Here is a 14,325-nt window from a genome sequence, read left to right as displayed (position 1 = left end):
AAACTTCAGAACAAAGCACCATTGCAAAATGGAAAGTAGAAACATTTTGAGAACAAGGAAAATAAGTATTTAGACTTAATTTTAAAAGTCTCTCTCTTCCACCACTCCCCCTAAAACGACCATCATCATTTAACAAGTTTTAATATCTACTTTCGGTCACACTAAATCTGGCCATTTCTCTGTCCAAGAAGTTAAATTTCTTTTTCTGGTTCTTGGTTTGCATTTGTAGGTTTTTTGCCTAGACTAATTTTGAATAAGCTTTATAAAATATTTGATGCCTCCAATCCCTTCTGAGAATACAGATATTTTTATCCTTGGTTTCAGAGTGAGAAAGAAAAGGAGACCACAAAGCCAGCGTTTAAAGCCAGCATGCCCTTGCTTTGTTCATTCCTCTAAGTAATATTTTCCTATTTCTAGCTCTCCCCTCTAACAACGTATTATTCTTAATATATTCGGCAGGAAGAAAAGGGACTTTTCTGCTGTATATCTGGAGTCTGAAAATGACCAGAGCAGCTGCCTGAACCCTCTACGCCCTAAAACTCCCTAACAGTTCAGGCTTGATGTGGACTGCACAAAGACAGCCATCCTTGCAAACAGACATACTTTCTAACTGCATCTGTTTGCCTAGAAGAAAAAAATTATGAATTATTCTGTGTAATCATACTCCTGTATTACGGCTCCTCTCAGCTTATATTATATGTGAATAACAAACCAATCTCAGTCCCACAAATTTTAAAGGAGAACAAAACCCCGTGAAGTATATATAACATTAGGTGAATGGAACCAAAGTAGCAATCCATCTAGCAAGGAGAAAACCACACTTCTAGGGAAAGAGGACTGTATTCTGCTTGAACCAGAAAGTAAAAATATATCATTTATAATACCGAATAAAAGCAACACTGTCCCCAGTGCAGAGAAGAAAAACACAGCTTTTAGAGTAAACCTCAAAGGATAAAGGAGTCACTCAAAAAATCACGTAAATATGAGTCCCTGCTTACATTTTTCCACTTGTCACTCTTCTATTTTTCACATTTTCTTGATGTTTCTGTGGTTGCGTCTTATACTGTACACTATATATCATGGCTCCTTAAAACATCCTGTGGCAAATCTTGGCACAAAAGTTTGAGACAATGCCATGTCCAGCTGTCTGCCCACCACTTCTGCTGCATGTACCACCCCAGCAGCAGACACATCCTCACCACCAGGCTTCCCTGCCTTGCTGGGTGTGTGGTGTATAATCATGGTGTATAATCACAGAATCACAGAATCGCACAGGTTGGAAAAGACCTTTAAGATCATCGAGTCCAACCATAACACTACCAAGACCACCACTACACCATGTCCATAAGCACCTCATCCAATCGTCTTTTAAATACTTCCAGGGATGGTGACTCAAACACTTCCCTGGGCAGCCTGTTCCAATGCTTGATAACCCTTTCAGTGAAGTAAAATTTCCTAATATCCAGAAATGACGAGTGCTCTAAACTATCACAAGCCAGCTCAGCCACTGAGAGATCGGGAAATGGATCTGGCTGAAAGTTTTTCTCCCCGGGTTAGTCTTTAGGTGGATTTTCTCTCCAGGTGGCCAGGCAAACAGTTGTGCTTCACATCCACAGGGAATGGATGTGCAGAATGGGGATAAGCAGCTGAGCTCCACAAGACAGGGAAACCATTTTTAATTACCTCTTCAAAGCCCACATATTAAGTGGAAACACGTAACACACGGCCTTTGCAAAGGTCTCTAACACAAATTCACTGAACTTTAGGGGATACTATTGTAAACAAGGCTCAGACCAGAACAATAATGCATCCTCTTGCTGTCTCCTGCTCTAGTCTCCTCATCCTATTCTTTAAGTATAGGTCAGATCTTTTTGAAAGTCCATTCTGTTCCCTTCCCTGCTGCATGTGGTTTCTGTTCTTCTGCCCTCTTCTATATTTACCATTACTCTTCTGTCCTTTTCCTTTTCTCTATCAAAGTGGCTAGAGAGAATTTTTTTTATTATTATCTCCCTTTACCTTTGATGCCTCCACAAGCCTCAACAGCTAATAGTATCTCTGGTCATGCTGGCGTGAATTTAGAAATAAAAATACTGTGAAGTATACCGTGAAAGTATACCAAAATATCCCCAAAATTGCAACCAACATTTTATTCCAGTCAAAATTATTTACCATTCTATTTTTCTGTGTGACCACTGAACCAATCCCTTCTCTAGCTTTGGCCATTCCCTCCCACCAATGGCTCATCCTGTCTAGTGGTATCATGTTTGGTCTTCCTTCTACATCTTCTAGCCCTTATCAGGTGCCAGGACATATTTAGCATCACCAAAGACAAGATTTCTCCAGTTGTTAGCTACAGTGTTAAATGGACATACCTTGTTTTGATCAATAATGCAGGGTCGTGTAAGTATAATGAGTGCTGTGTATGCGCAGCTTCATTCAGCAAAGTGGAGTAGGACATAGGCGGGAATTTGTGATTTTGTCCCCTTTGTGGCCGCTCAAGAAAGGAAAGATCAGCCCCACTAATAGACATTCTCGTCCTTAGCCTAAAGTGCAGACAGGACAGACATCCTCTTTGAGGTCTTTCAGGAGTCAGAGGCACGCATTTTAACTTGTGATTCCCACATCTGTCCTTGCAGTACCTAAACCAACCGGTGTTATTGTTACCTACACGAGGACCCACTCACAAAGCTCATCTCCAATTCAATCTAGAGAGGTGAAAGTGTCAACGTCTAAGTGAAAGTTGCAAGAAGTTGCTCTATGCTTTCCTGTACTGAAAAAAGGAAGAAAAATTCTTTTGACAATTTTATCCGGAGGGATTTTCTAAGTTTGTCTTATGTGCAGTTTTACATACACACACACACACATACACACTCTCATGTAGATTTTTTTCTTCCCTTACATATTTCCTCCTTACTGGAGTAAATACAGTTTGTGGACAGAGAAATGTAGGTTTGCAAACTTTGCAAGATAACAGCATTGTCTTGATATTAGACCATATTTCCTTGTTTCCTACCACTGCCATTTCAAGAGTTTATCATTAAAATAAAGCTCATAAAAAGTAGTGGAGAGGATGCTCTTTTCCCCATAACCACTATTGTTTTCGAAGGAAGGGGAAAGCTGAAGGTTTAATAGCTTAAATACAACTCCCTGATTAAGATTCAAGTACAACAAAAATACATGTCTTACAAAATAGACCACCATCATTTCTAGACTCCTTTACCTGAAAAAAAGCATCTGATGCTTTTATAGGGTAGTTTTAAAGGGCAGTTGAACAGTGCTGAGCATGACTTGAAGGTCCAAGAAAGAAGAGGACATTCTTCAGTGAAGCTTAAGATCTTGCAACATTACATCTTCAGTTAGTATAAAAAGGAGAAGTGATCCAAACCCCTGACCATTCTTGGCAATCAACAGCCTATGAAAGTGCTGAGAACCTGAAATCCAACATCTCATTGAAAGAACTTTTGCTTCCTTCCCTGTTTTGCCATTTCTCCACGCACCAGGCTTTCGTTCCTTCAGCTTGAAGGCACCCCATGTGTCAGTGGTTCAATACAGAAGGAAGAGGTGTCAGCAAGTTAGCAGAAGTCTAGCAGGAGCACATGCAAAATTTTATTCTGTAATTTAGCCAGGGTTTCCCACAACAACCTTCTAATCAGCCCTGAGCAAGATGCATTGATGTCATCTGACAAGGACATGGTCTTTTGTTTCTTGGAAAAGGAAAAAAAAAGCCACAGTCAGGCCTAAGCTCTTTAACTGGAATTTCTCACTTCCCTGGTTCTTTGCCAGGCTTGCTTTTGCTATCAAACAATCAAGTCTCAGTGGACAACAGAAAGGTTTTTGTTTTTCCACTGAATTTAAGTCTTCTGTGAACTCCAAATAGCTCAGCAAAAATCAAGGTTCTACAGGATTTTCCACCTTCAAAATGCTAGTGGAGGCTTTCTTTCAAGCTTCAATGCTACCATTGCAGTAATTAAGCTGACTGAAGAGGTGCATACACTGTGCTATAAAGGGAGAGCTGGGACCCACACTCTGTTTATGTTAAACTGATGTTTAAATTACTATTAATAGTCCTTTGAAAAGAAATGAAATGACAAATCCTGTATATTGGTCTCAGAGTTGCACATTGCTCATACAATGTGCTGCAATATTTGTACAGCACACAGAAAAGACAGGTCGAGTCTATATCTGTATCCCCTTGTCTGCTCCAGCCAGCACAGTATGAGAGTTCATTAACTTGATCGAAAGCAGAAGTGCCTTTTCTCCCCAACCCATTAGAGAGATACAGATTCAAACTGGCAGAGAAGCTACTCTGTACCTGCTCAAACAGCCCTCTAAATCACATCCTTGCCAGTGGCTCTAAGCCACGGCGTTGGACTGCAGCTTCTAGAAAATCAGTTTGTTTTTCAGAGGTTGCTAAACTCATCCTTCAGCCTCTTGGATGCGTTTGCAATGGGAGGCACTCAGACAGCATCCGCTGCAATGCTATCCAGACATGCCTGCCAAGGGGTCTTGCCCCCTGCAATGGGCACGACTGGAGTGAACAGCTAAGCCTGCTGAAGCCTGACGTGAATTGTGCCTAATCAATCCCTTAGAAAATCCCTGAGCTGCTCCTTAGACCTCACTAGGCAGTTTCTATAAAACATGAAAAAAGTAACTTGAATGGAGGCAATGGTCGGGTTAGATAAACACAGCAAGAGAAAGTCCTCCACAGGCAGACAGCTTGCTGCTTTTTGGCTTTCCACACTCCGCATTATATGGCATTCAAACAGTAGATGCGAACGAGGCTAAAACAGTGCCTGGATAAAACATATCTCCCAAGCTGCCTGCAGTTCTTCGGAATATCAGGCGTCCTTTTCTCTGTCTGCCTGTCCAGCCCACCAGTCCATGCTGGGGCCAGCTGGTGGGGTGACTGGGCTGTGCAGCGCAGCAGCACCCCATCCCTCCGTGTGCTGCTGGCACGTAGCACCCACCGCTCGGCAGCCGGGCAAGCTTTGCGGGGGCAAGGAGCAACTGAAGTACCAGGGAGCTGCTGTGTCTCTCAAGAGATGCAAATGGGCTCTGTGTGGCAGAGGAGGACAAGTAGGTACTGACAGGTACCGTGCTGTGCAGAGACCGGCCAACCAGCTGATGGATGGTGCCTGGCCCTCTGCAGGGGCTGGGGACCAGTTGGCAAAGGCAAGAGAGGAGATGGCTCTATTTTTCCATGGCTAGCCAAGGGAGTATAACTTTCCTATGGGCTCTTTTATTTATCATGGGCCCACCACAAAAAGGTGCTGCCCTTTGCAGATCTCTGTGTGTGCACAGCAGAACAGGAGCCACCTCTCTGGAAAATCACCGCAGGACGTAAACAGCACTATACGTCACAGCGGCTACAAGTGCAGTAGAAACTGAAATGGGCCAGGGCATGGATCCAATCACTGGCATCTAAGCACCTGCACTATTTAACTGTCGGTGTGCTTATTGGCACAGTTTTGGCTTGTGCCAACTGTCCCAGGCAATTCCAGGGCATGTTTTGCTGCTGGGGATTTTTCACAATAGGCAGTACTGGTGAGGTTACTTTGTTTTGGGAGGAAGACAGCTTACCTGTATGACTGAAAGCTGTGCCACTTGCTGTCAGGGCTGGAGAAGGAGCCCTGGTCTGGTTTATTTGCTGGTAGAGATACAGCCATAGAGGCCGGAACTGGCCTGCTTCTGTGCAAAATTTTGTAATTATTGTTATAACTATTTTTAATAAAAAGCCATAGCTATGCTACCAAGAAAAGCAAATATAATGTACTAAAATGCATGTTTGGTCGTTTATTAAATTGGTGAAAGAATAAGTCAGATATATTTGATGCTGCATAGTATTATCTATATTAGTTTTTATGCTAAAAATACCTGCCAAAGGCTAAATGGAGTAGTGTGTAAAGCCTGTGATTCTCTGACTTTACACATTTTATTTTCTTGCCTGTCAGGCTCTGGAAGGTTGGCTGCTCCTGATCTAGGGCAAGCAACGTTTAACATCATAGCAATCAGCAGTGATCAAAGCTACCTCAGCTGAAAGTTCATTTTTTGCCTGTGATACCAAGTCTTATTTGCCGTGGCGCATACCAGCTGTGTATGATCCTTTCCTCCGAAGGGATAAGTCCTCAGTGAGACCCACGGCACCAAACAAGCTAACCGTGTTTGTTGTTCACATATCTGCTCTGAGAAGTGGCTCTGCTGTCAGCGGAAATTCTGCCAGGGGCAAGAAGAGTTCCTTAAAATGTCAAAGTTATCATTACTCTCACTTCATCAAAGATCTCATTGAGACAAATTGCAGTGAAGTTCACCCCTTCCTGAGGATCCTGCCTGTCAGGAGGCTCAATTCGTCTGTCTCCCAGACTGCAGGCCCCTTTCCCATGGCAGGGCGCAAGGCTGCCTTGGCTTCACATGACACATACGTGATGTGCCTCCGTTCTGTGAGCCACGGGGCACAACGGGAGGAAGCAGATATCCTGAGACAGCATTTCTCTTTCCTCTTCAGGTTGTTGCCTGTGAGGAGTTCCCTACAAACGCCTACGGAGTTTCCATCCCTCTTTCAAACCCCCTCTCGCTGTGACGCTTACAAAATCCAACCCACAACACCAAGTCAATGTGAAAGTTCAGTGAGTTGAGACAAATGCTGTGACTCCACCAGGCACACTGTCCTTCCAACAGCCTCCCTCAGGGCATGCTCCTCAGTGCCTGAAGTTAGGTTTTCAGAGGAGTATTCAGAAAAAAGACCCCCTTCTCTCCATCAGCAGAGAGAGTCTAGCGAGACGGGTCCCCCTGGGTTAGGGTCACTCTTAGGGAGCTCTTCCCTTCTTTCCCCTCCCTCCACCCCATTTCCACAGTAAGTGTTTGAGTTCCTCAGCAGGCTGTAAATAGAAGTCAACAGGAAGGGCAGGCAAGGTTGATCAGCTTTGCACACAGCAGGTGCTACTGCAGTCATCAAGAATTAGCACATGGGTTTCAAGCCCAGGACAGAGAGACAGCAAAGATGTTACACCACACATGCAAGTTTCACCTCAGCATCACTGAAAAAACTCCAAGAAGCCAGGCTGAGTTACGGGTAGGACGATGCCGCTGCCTTCAAATCATCCACTCCAGATTTACACCCGTGCTGCGCTTTGCATCCCTTCTTCCAAAGGAAGCATTGCAGCCTTGGATTAACAATTCCCATTAAGAAAAAAAGAGAGTGATATCAACAGATCACAATCACCCACAAATCATTTGCAAAAGAAGAGCTACTTATCAACTTATGTAAAATAATGAAATAAATTCAATGTTATTTATTCTCTACGATGATAAGCAATTCGTGTATTGTTTTGGGATATTCTGTGATAATGGGAGATAATTTTCTCATTTTTACTGACAACATTAAAACCCAGGAAGCCTTTTCATTGACTAGTTCATTTTCACTTATCCCAAACAGCCAAATGACAATTGAAAACAATGCAGCACAGCCGTGACACAACGGAGTAATTCTGAAGGCAGATTTTACAGATGTAAATGCCAATAAAGGTTGTTGGTTTTTTTTTCTTCCAAGCAGTGTGGAAACTTGCCTCCATCAATCGTTTCCAAAGGCAAGCTCTTGGGGCTTGTGGTGGATGTCATAACTGTAAGTTTAGCAAACGTGTGTGTGGAAATCCGATGGGTTATTTATAAAGGTCTCCGATGTAAATATTGATGAGCCAACTGTTCAGCTAAGTTACCCAGCATACATGTACCGTACGTGTGAGCCAGAAACCTAAAAAGCTTAGCCAACAATGAAACCCTCTGATATGGAAAGACGCCCTTTGCAGCCTGCAGGCCTGTAGCTGTAGTTCCCCAATAGGAGTGGTATCAAAGTGTAAAGGCGGCTAATCTCACTGCTCAATTCTTTGTTTCGTACAAGTATATTTCAGACCTTTGCCTTTACAAAGATCGTTCATATTTGCAAAATAGAAAATAGAAACATATTTGAGTGCTCAAATGGGTTACTTCCCCCTCGAAATCTTGATCTCCACCTGCTGTCATCCTCTTTTGAGTCTGAAAGCCATGAGTCTTTAGGTTCTTCTCCTAGGCCCAACTGCAAGTGGACCACAGCCCACATGTTTGTACCTTTGTATCCCATCCACAGAAATCATATAGAAGCAGGTCAGAGCCAGGTAGCGTATGTGGTGCAAAGGCCTCTTATTTTAGCCCTAGGTCTTACATCAATGACAAATGAAGGAATGCAGAAAGAAGACAAGGGGAGTTTGCGGCCTAAGGAGGAAGCTTAGGCCACAAGCTAAAACTTTCTTCCCACAATGTATAACTCCAACAGGACCTTAAGAAAACTAATTCAAAACCTGCAAGTGTTACATCTGCTCCAAATGCATCTGAGAGACCGTTATGATTTGCATTTATATCTCAGACAGAGAGAAGCCCAAAAGTAGTAGGAAGTTGAAACTCTGCATCAGGTCACTGAGGATTTTCTTGGTCCATATGCATGAACAGTCCAAAAGGACCAGAAAGTCTTTAACTTAAAGGCAGAGGTCCAAGTTCATGCTCACTGAAAAGGGAGGCTTTTCAGGCTGTGCTTCACTATGGCTGGTGGCATGATACTATTTGCAATTCTATCAACTGAGAGTGAAGATGATGGAGTTGTATCAGCAGTCCCAATAGGGGAAGAGTTGACATGTGGCATCAGATAATTTCGGAACGGATTTTGGTTTAAAACCTAGCTACAACAAGGGGTGTGGGACATGGGGAAAACTGAGCTGTTAAAATTTGCTGATTCTCCAAAACCAGTATGATCTGCAGAGACAGCTGGATTTTGATGAAGTTTTGGCAAAACCCAACTATGGGTGCAATGAAAATGTGCCTTTTGTTCAAATTGTCTTGCCTCCTAGCTAGCCCATCTCTTCTACTGTCTTGAAGTCAGAGTCCAGCATCTGATGTAACCTCCAACCCACACTTCTTTCCTTTCTGAAGCAGAATTCTTTTATTCTCTTTCCTTTGTCCTTTTTTCTGATTTTTTTCCCCAGCAGAAATAGTACTCTAGGACTTATACCAGATAAGCTCCTAATGATATGTCTCCTGCCTTCCTTTTTATGAAAACACAAAAGCAAGGCAATTCCTCGTCTCCCTGACAGTGACACTAACTTTACACAGTTTTCTCACCAGTGTGTTGCAGCAAGGGGAAGTGCTTTGATGAAGAAATGGGCATCTTGCCCTAGTTTCAAAATGGCTTGGTGTTAGGACCTAACAAGAGCTACTTGAATGCCTCAAACACTTTTCCTTTCTCTTTTGTCTCTTCCTTCCCTCACCAGCTAGCCTACGCCTTGTGATCCCAGTAATAATGGTGTTACGCATCTCTTACACTCCTTCTGCTACCCTATTCCTTCCACCCAGGAGGGCTTTTCTGCAAGTTATAATGTTTTATGATTGTTACCTCATTTCATAAGCCATATATCAAAGCTAATATTAACGGTATATACACCTTATTGTATTGTACCTGGTGCATCATTGTTCGCTCTTCAGTGACCCTCTGCATAACACCGTATGTGGCAGACCTGACATTTACCTTGCTTTTTTTCTAAACAGTCTTTGTCCTTCCTCTAAACTGGTTTGGGGGATTCAGCTGTCACACACCAGCTTGCTCTCTTTCTTCCTTTCATATGCACATAAGAGAACATTTTTTTCCTTCTCTATAGCCCTGTGTGCTCACACCACTGGTCTCCCTTTACACCCGCAGTGCTATTGCATTCTCCCTATGAGGGAGCTGCTTCCTATTAGCTTTACCTGGGATATTGAAGACCTGCTCAACAGACTGGCTATTTAGTAGCATGCAGAGGACTTTCACCCTCTAGCTGTGCAGCAGTACACTGGACAATTCTCCATTGCATTATTTCAATAAGCCTCTTTAACAAAACTGCGCTAAAGCTATTGTGGTAACTTTTGTCCAGAGATTGAGGAAATGCATTTCATTTCCTTCAGTGGAGGCTTTGGCTTATAAAATCCTTTGGGTTTTCATCACATTAGTCCTGCTAGTGAGATCTGAGCATTAAACCCCCAAACAAATAACAGTTTAATACATTACAGAACAGGTAAGCAGGCATTGCCAAGATCTAAAAGGCAGAACGTTTGCAACTTTATTATTGAGCAAGACTTTCTTTCTCTTCTTTACAACTGAATTCTGAATTTGCTCCATAAAAAGAAGAGAGCCAGCCAGACCAAAGGGTACATTTCCTCTGAAATAGAAGATTAAATGTAAATGCTGGATGGCATATCCTTAAAACCTGGAGATGAGATTGTGAAAAGACTTAGTAGCTGTTGTATTCTTATTTGTTCTAGGCTTAAGAGGAAGAAAGTCACTTATCAGGGAAATTAATACAAAATTTCCTACTCACCATATGTTTAAAATCATCTTAGTCTCACTAATTTTAATAGTTCAGCTCTCTTCTTCTGATTGAAAATTCACTTCCCTGCTTGTTCTCATTTGCCAGCATTTTCTGCTGAGAAGTGTAATATGCCTCGGTATATTATAGCAAAGGAAGGGGAACACATATCCAAATGAACAGAGAGTTTATGGGCTCAGAAAATTGGGACTTAAGGCACAGCTAAAATTCACTGCACCGCAGCCAAAAGAATAGATCCATTGGCTGTCAATAATTAGTATATTCATAGTATATTCTTGCATGGTTGAGGCAGTAAAAAACCTAAAATTGTGTCTTCACTAGAAAAAAGAGTAGCGTTAGCAGGAAGAAATTAGTAAGCCACATCTACATCACTTAAAATCCTTGTAGGGCCTAGGCACCTGTAGATTTTTTTCTTAGGTAGGTAAATAAAGTAAGCATTGTGTCCCAAGCTAGTGGGACACATCTGACACCTAACTGGCCTTGGAAAACTAAAGTGGGCTAATCTACACTAAAATTAACACTTTCCTGGCAGTGAAAACAAAACCTGAGTGGGATACAATAGAAGTAGGAAAACAAATTCTCAGTTTTGCCTGGGGAGCCCCTCTGAATTCACCTTGGCAGGCACAAGCTGATTTGCATAGATGGCAAACAAAGATTTTTTTTCCCTTCTCCCTTGAGCTGCTCTGGAGCCGGACTCCCTGCTTGACATGGTCCCTTGCAAGGGTCCTGCTCTTGGACGGTTCCCTGCGCCTCAGAGGAGGTGCATTCCCACCTCCCTTGTCCGCAGGCAGAGGGCTGTGCTAGAGGAACGGCTTCCTCATAGCAGCACACAAAGCTCAAACCAAACCCAAGGTATATATTTTCTAAAAAATAGTGGATAATGTCTCAGGAAAGGTGTTAAATGGTATAGATTTCATTCCTATCATGGCAAACGGCTTCAATTTAGATATGTAAATACCTGCCTTTGATCTGGAGAAATTAGGCATGGGTGTTGGTTCAGTAGATGGGATGATGTCATGCTTCAGATTATGCCCTCATTTCCTCTTGGTGCTTTCCCACACCGGGCACACACTGAGCCTGTCTATTGCTAAACTACATGTGGCACGCTGGTGAGCAAGCCAGCCAGAGACCAGGAGAATTGCTATTTTTGTTTTGTCTTCTTAAATCGAGACTGCCGCACTGACATAAATAAGCACAAATATTTCCAGAAGGCTGCATTTTCAGGGTTTTTTCCCCTAATACAAAGAACAGCAAGTTATTATTCTGTCAATGAGCAAACAAGAACACCCACAACCATTTGGTCAAAGCAGCTTCCTGCCACCACCATGCAGCACATGCTCAAAACGACAGCCGGGCTCAGGGGCGTACGCACGGATTCTAAAGCACCAGCTCCTGCTTCCAGGTGGCTCCAGCAGCTGAGCCACTGCCCCAGTGGGACAGCACGGACACGTGCCCCACATGCCCCCTCTCCTCATCCCCTCCTTATTCCTCCTCCTCCCCACATGTGCATGCGTGCGGGCACGCAGCCGATTCAGAACCCCGGCGTCAGGAAACAATTCATTTGTCTAGAGCCGCAGAACCAGGCTAATCTGAAGTACGCTCGCGTTTGAAACGGCCGGGGAGCACGAAGCAGAGCCGCGTGGGTCGCAGCAGAAAGAATCCAGACCTGCAGATGAAAATTATTTTGTCTTTAAACCCACAGCAGAGAGATAAGGCAAAAAAAAAAAAAAAAGAAAAAAGATGGGTCAGCTTGCAGTCTCCCCTCCTAAAGATAAGTCAGAAGGACAGTGTGTATCTCCCTCCTGAAGCTTTGTTAATTTGAGCAGTTTTGCTAGCTAGAAGATTTACAGAGAGGGAGGGTTAGCAAATTCTTCTGCATCTCCACTGTGCCAGAAATTTCCCTAGAAGCAGAAGACTTCGTATCACATCCCCAGCCTTATAGCAGATTTTTAAAAAGTACTATGTGACAAGCACAATCAAATCCATGCACAATGAAAGTAGACATAAAGAAGCTATTTTATAGATGCAAACTAACATGTGTTCGTTAGTGTGCCGCAGTGCCAAAAAGCTTCAAGTTGTGTGAGAAGGGAGGAAATCAACTCCAGAAAAGCAAAACTGTTACAGATTACGATCAGCCAGTGCCAGTCCAGTCTATCCTGATGTAACTTTCCTTCTTCACAAGAGGACAGGGTAACAGAAAATTCGTATCTGGAAAATAAAGAGGAGAGAGAGCAACTGGCTTGCGCCTGACAGGAATTTCTCCAGCAGCACAGAGAGACTCATTAGAATTTTTCCCATAGCACACCACAAAAGATGGCTGGAGAAAACAAAGTGAGATGCTGGAGCTCAGTATATTTCTTTGTCCTTGAGAAGCCTGGCCTTGCTGAATCTCACGGGCTAATGCATGCATAATTTGGGGCAGCTGATTAAGTTTATTGTGTTCCCGACTAAATCGAGAGGAGTGAGGGAGGGAGGGGGAAAAGAAACAAAGTTGGCTTTAATTAAAGCTCTGCAATTGTCTTTAATATTTACATAATGTGCTATCATAATTGCCCCTGATTGGAGACTTAAGACGCACAGAAGAAAATGACACGCTGGAAGTCCCCAGCTGAGGAAACAAAAAGCAAGACAGCCCCTTCCCCTTCCCCCCGTCACTCCAAACCAAATCAAAAGCCACCGAAGAGGAATTGCGCTGAGGCGCTTTATAAGGCCGAGAGCTCTGCCCTGGGCTCAGACCAGGATACCTCCTTCCATGCTGGTAGGCAGAGACTGTAGCATCTGCCAGCTTCACACACTCAGTCAGATGTGTGCTGCTCCTCTGGCACGGGGCTGGACACTTGGCAGAGGCTGGGCAGAGCTCCTAAACCCACCGAGGGTGTCTGGTGCGAATTTCCAGATTTAACTGAGAAGTTCCCAGTGGGGAGGACACCAGGAGCTCCACAGAAGAAGGAAGCAATGCCACCTCAGAGGAGGGTTATCGTTCCTTAAGATTCATTCCACCAATGTCATTCATAAGGAGTTTTTTAGATAGGAGACTATCAGGTTATTCTATTGGAAATTAATAGAACTGTCAGTGTTTCTTAAATTTAAAAAGAGCAAGAAGTCTAGACCTGAATCAAAGACAAGGACCTCCTGCAGCCTGGGGATGATCTCCAGTCTAGGTCCAAGTGCTATGGATCAGAGCCACCTCCAGAGTGTCCTGGGCTGCAGTTATAGATCTGGTGTTTGAATGTAGATGCACGTAACCATTTGCCCATGCAGCATAGGTAGCTCCCAAAGAAATGTTTTGAGCATCTCTGTGAGGTGCCTTTTGATTTGGGATTGCAGACATTTTGTTTGTAATTACATGCAAAGGCAGGCACCATTCTGCTCTCAGTGTTGCTGCAGCCACTTGGGAGGAAAAATATTAATTGCAGTCTCCCCCATGGAAAACTCTCTTCTGTTTTCGCATTGACTTTCCTGATAGAAAACAATAAATAAGTACAGTTTATGTTCTTTTTGTGAAAAGAAGTATATCAAGAATGCTGGTGATAAAGAGGATTTCATCAACTGGGAGCAATAATAAAGTTTCCATGACATTGATGTCCCTTCATTTCATAACAGACCACAGTCTCGTGCAAAAATAAGGTTTTGGCTCTGCATGTTTTTCTCAGACATTTAAGATCTGTACCTACAAGAGTCACAGCTGGATCAATGTGTCCTCTGTAGATTGTGCAGGTCCAAGCTGTATCCACAAGGGCTTCCACAGGTTCACCTAATGAGAAAAATGCTGATTTGTTTTCATTATTTAGTCTTTAAAATGTCATCATTGAACATTTTGCTACTGATTTTTTTCCTAACAGCCATGGAAAAAACCCATTTCTTAGATACACAAAGTGCCACAATTCATGTTTAATGGTTTAAGGGTGGAAATTAGTGTTTGCAAAGAGTTACGAGTGCGCAA

At 43.2% G+C, this 14,325-nt stretch overlaps 1 long non-coding RNA gene across 1 annotated transcript; it reads right to left on the bottom strand.

Annotated features, from left to right (window-relative positions):
• Positions 1–11,884: 11,884 nt before the first annotated feature.
• Positions 11,885–14,138, bottom strand: LOC140650090 (uncharacterized). The gene is made up of 3 exons (XR_012041848.1): positions 14,057–14,138; positions 12,418–12,590; positions 11,885–12,048 (listed from the first exon to the last, which is right to left on the bottom strand). It is a non-coding gene; the product is annotated as an uncharacterized lncRNA (long non-coding RNA).
• Positions 14,139–14,325: the final 187 nt, after the last annotated feature.

The sequence above is a fragment of the Ciconia boyciana genome, chromosome 3, assembly GCF_034638445.1.
Source record: "Ciconia boyciana chromosome 3, ASM3463844v1, whole genome shotgun sequence".
In the NCBI taxonomy this organism is placed as follows: Eukaryota; Metazoa; Chordata; class Aves; order Ciconiiformes; family Ciconiidae; genus Ciconia; species Ciconia boyciana.
This window is presented reverse-complemented; position numbering and strand designations above follow the sequence as displayed.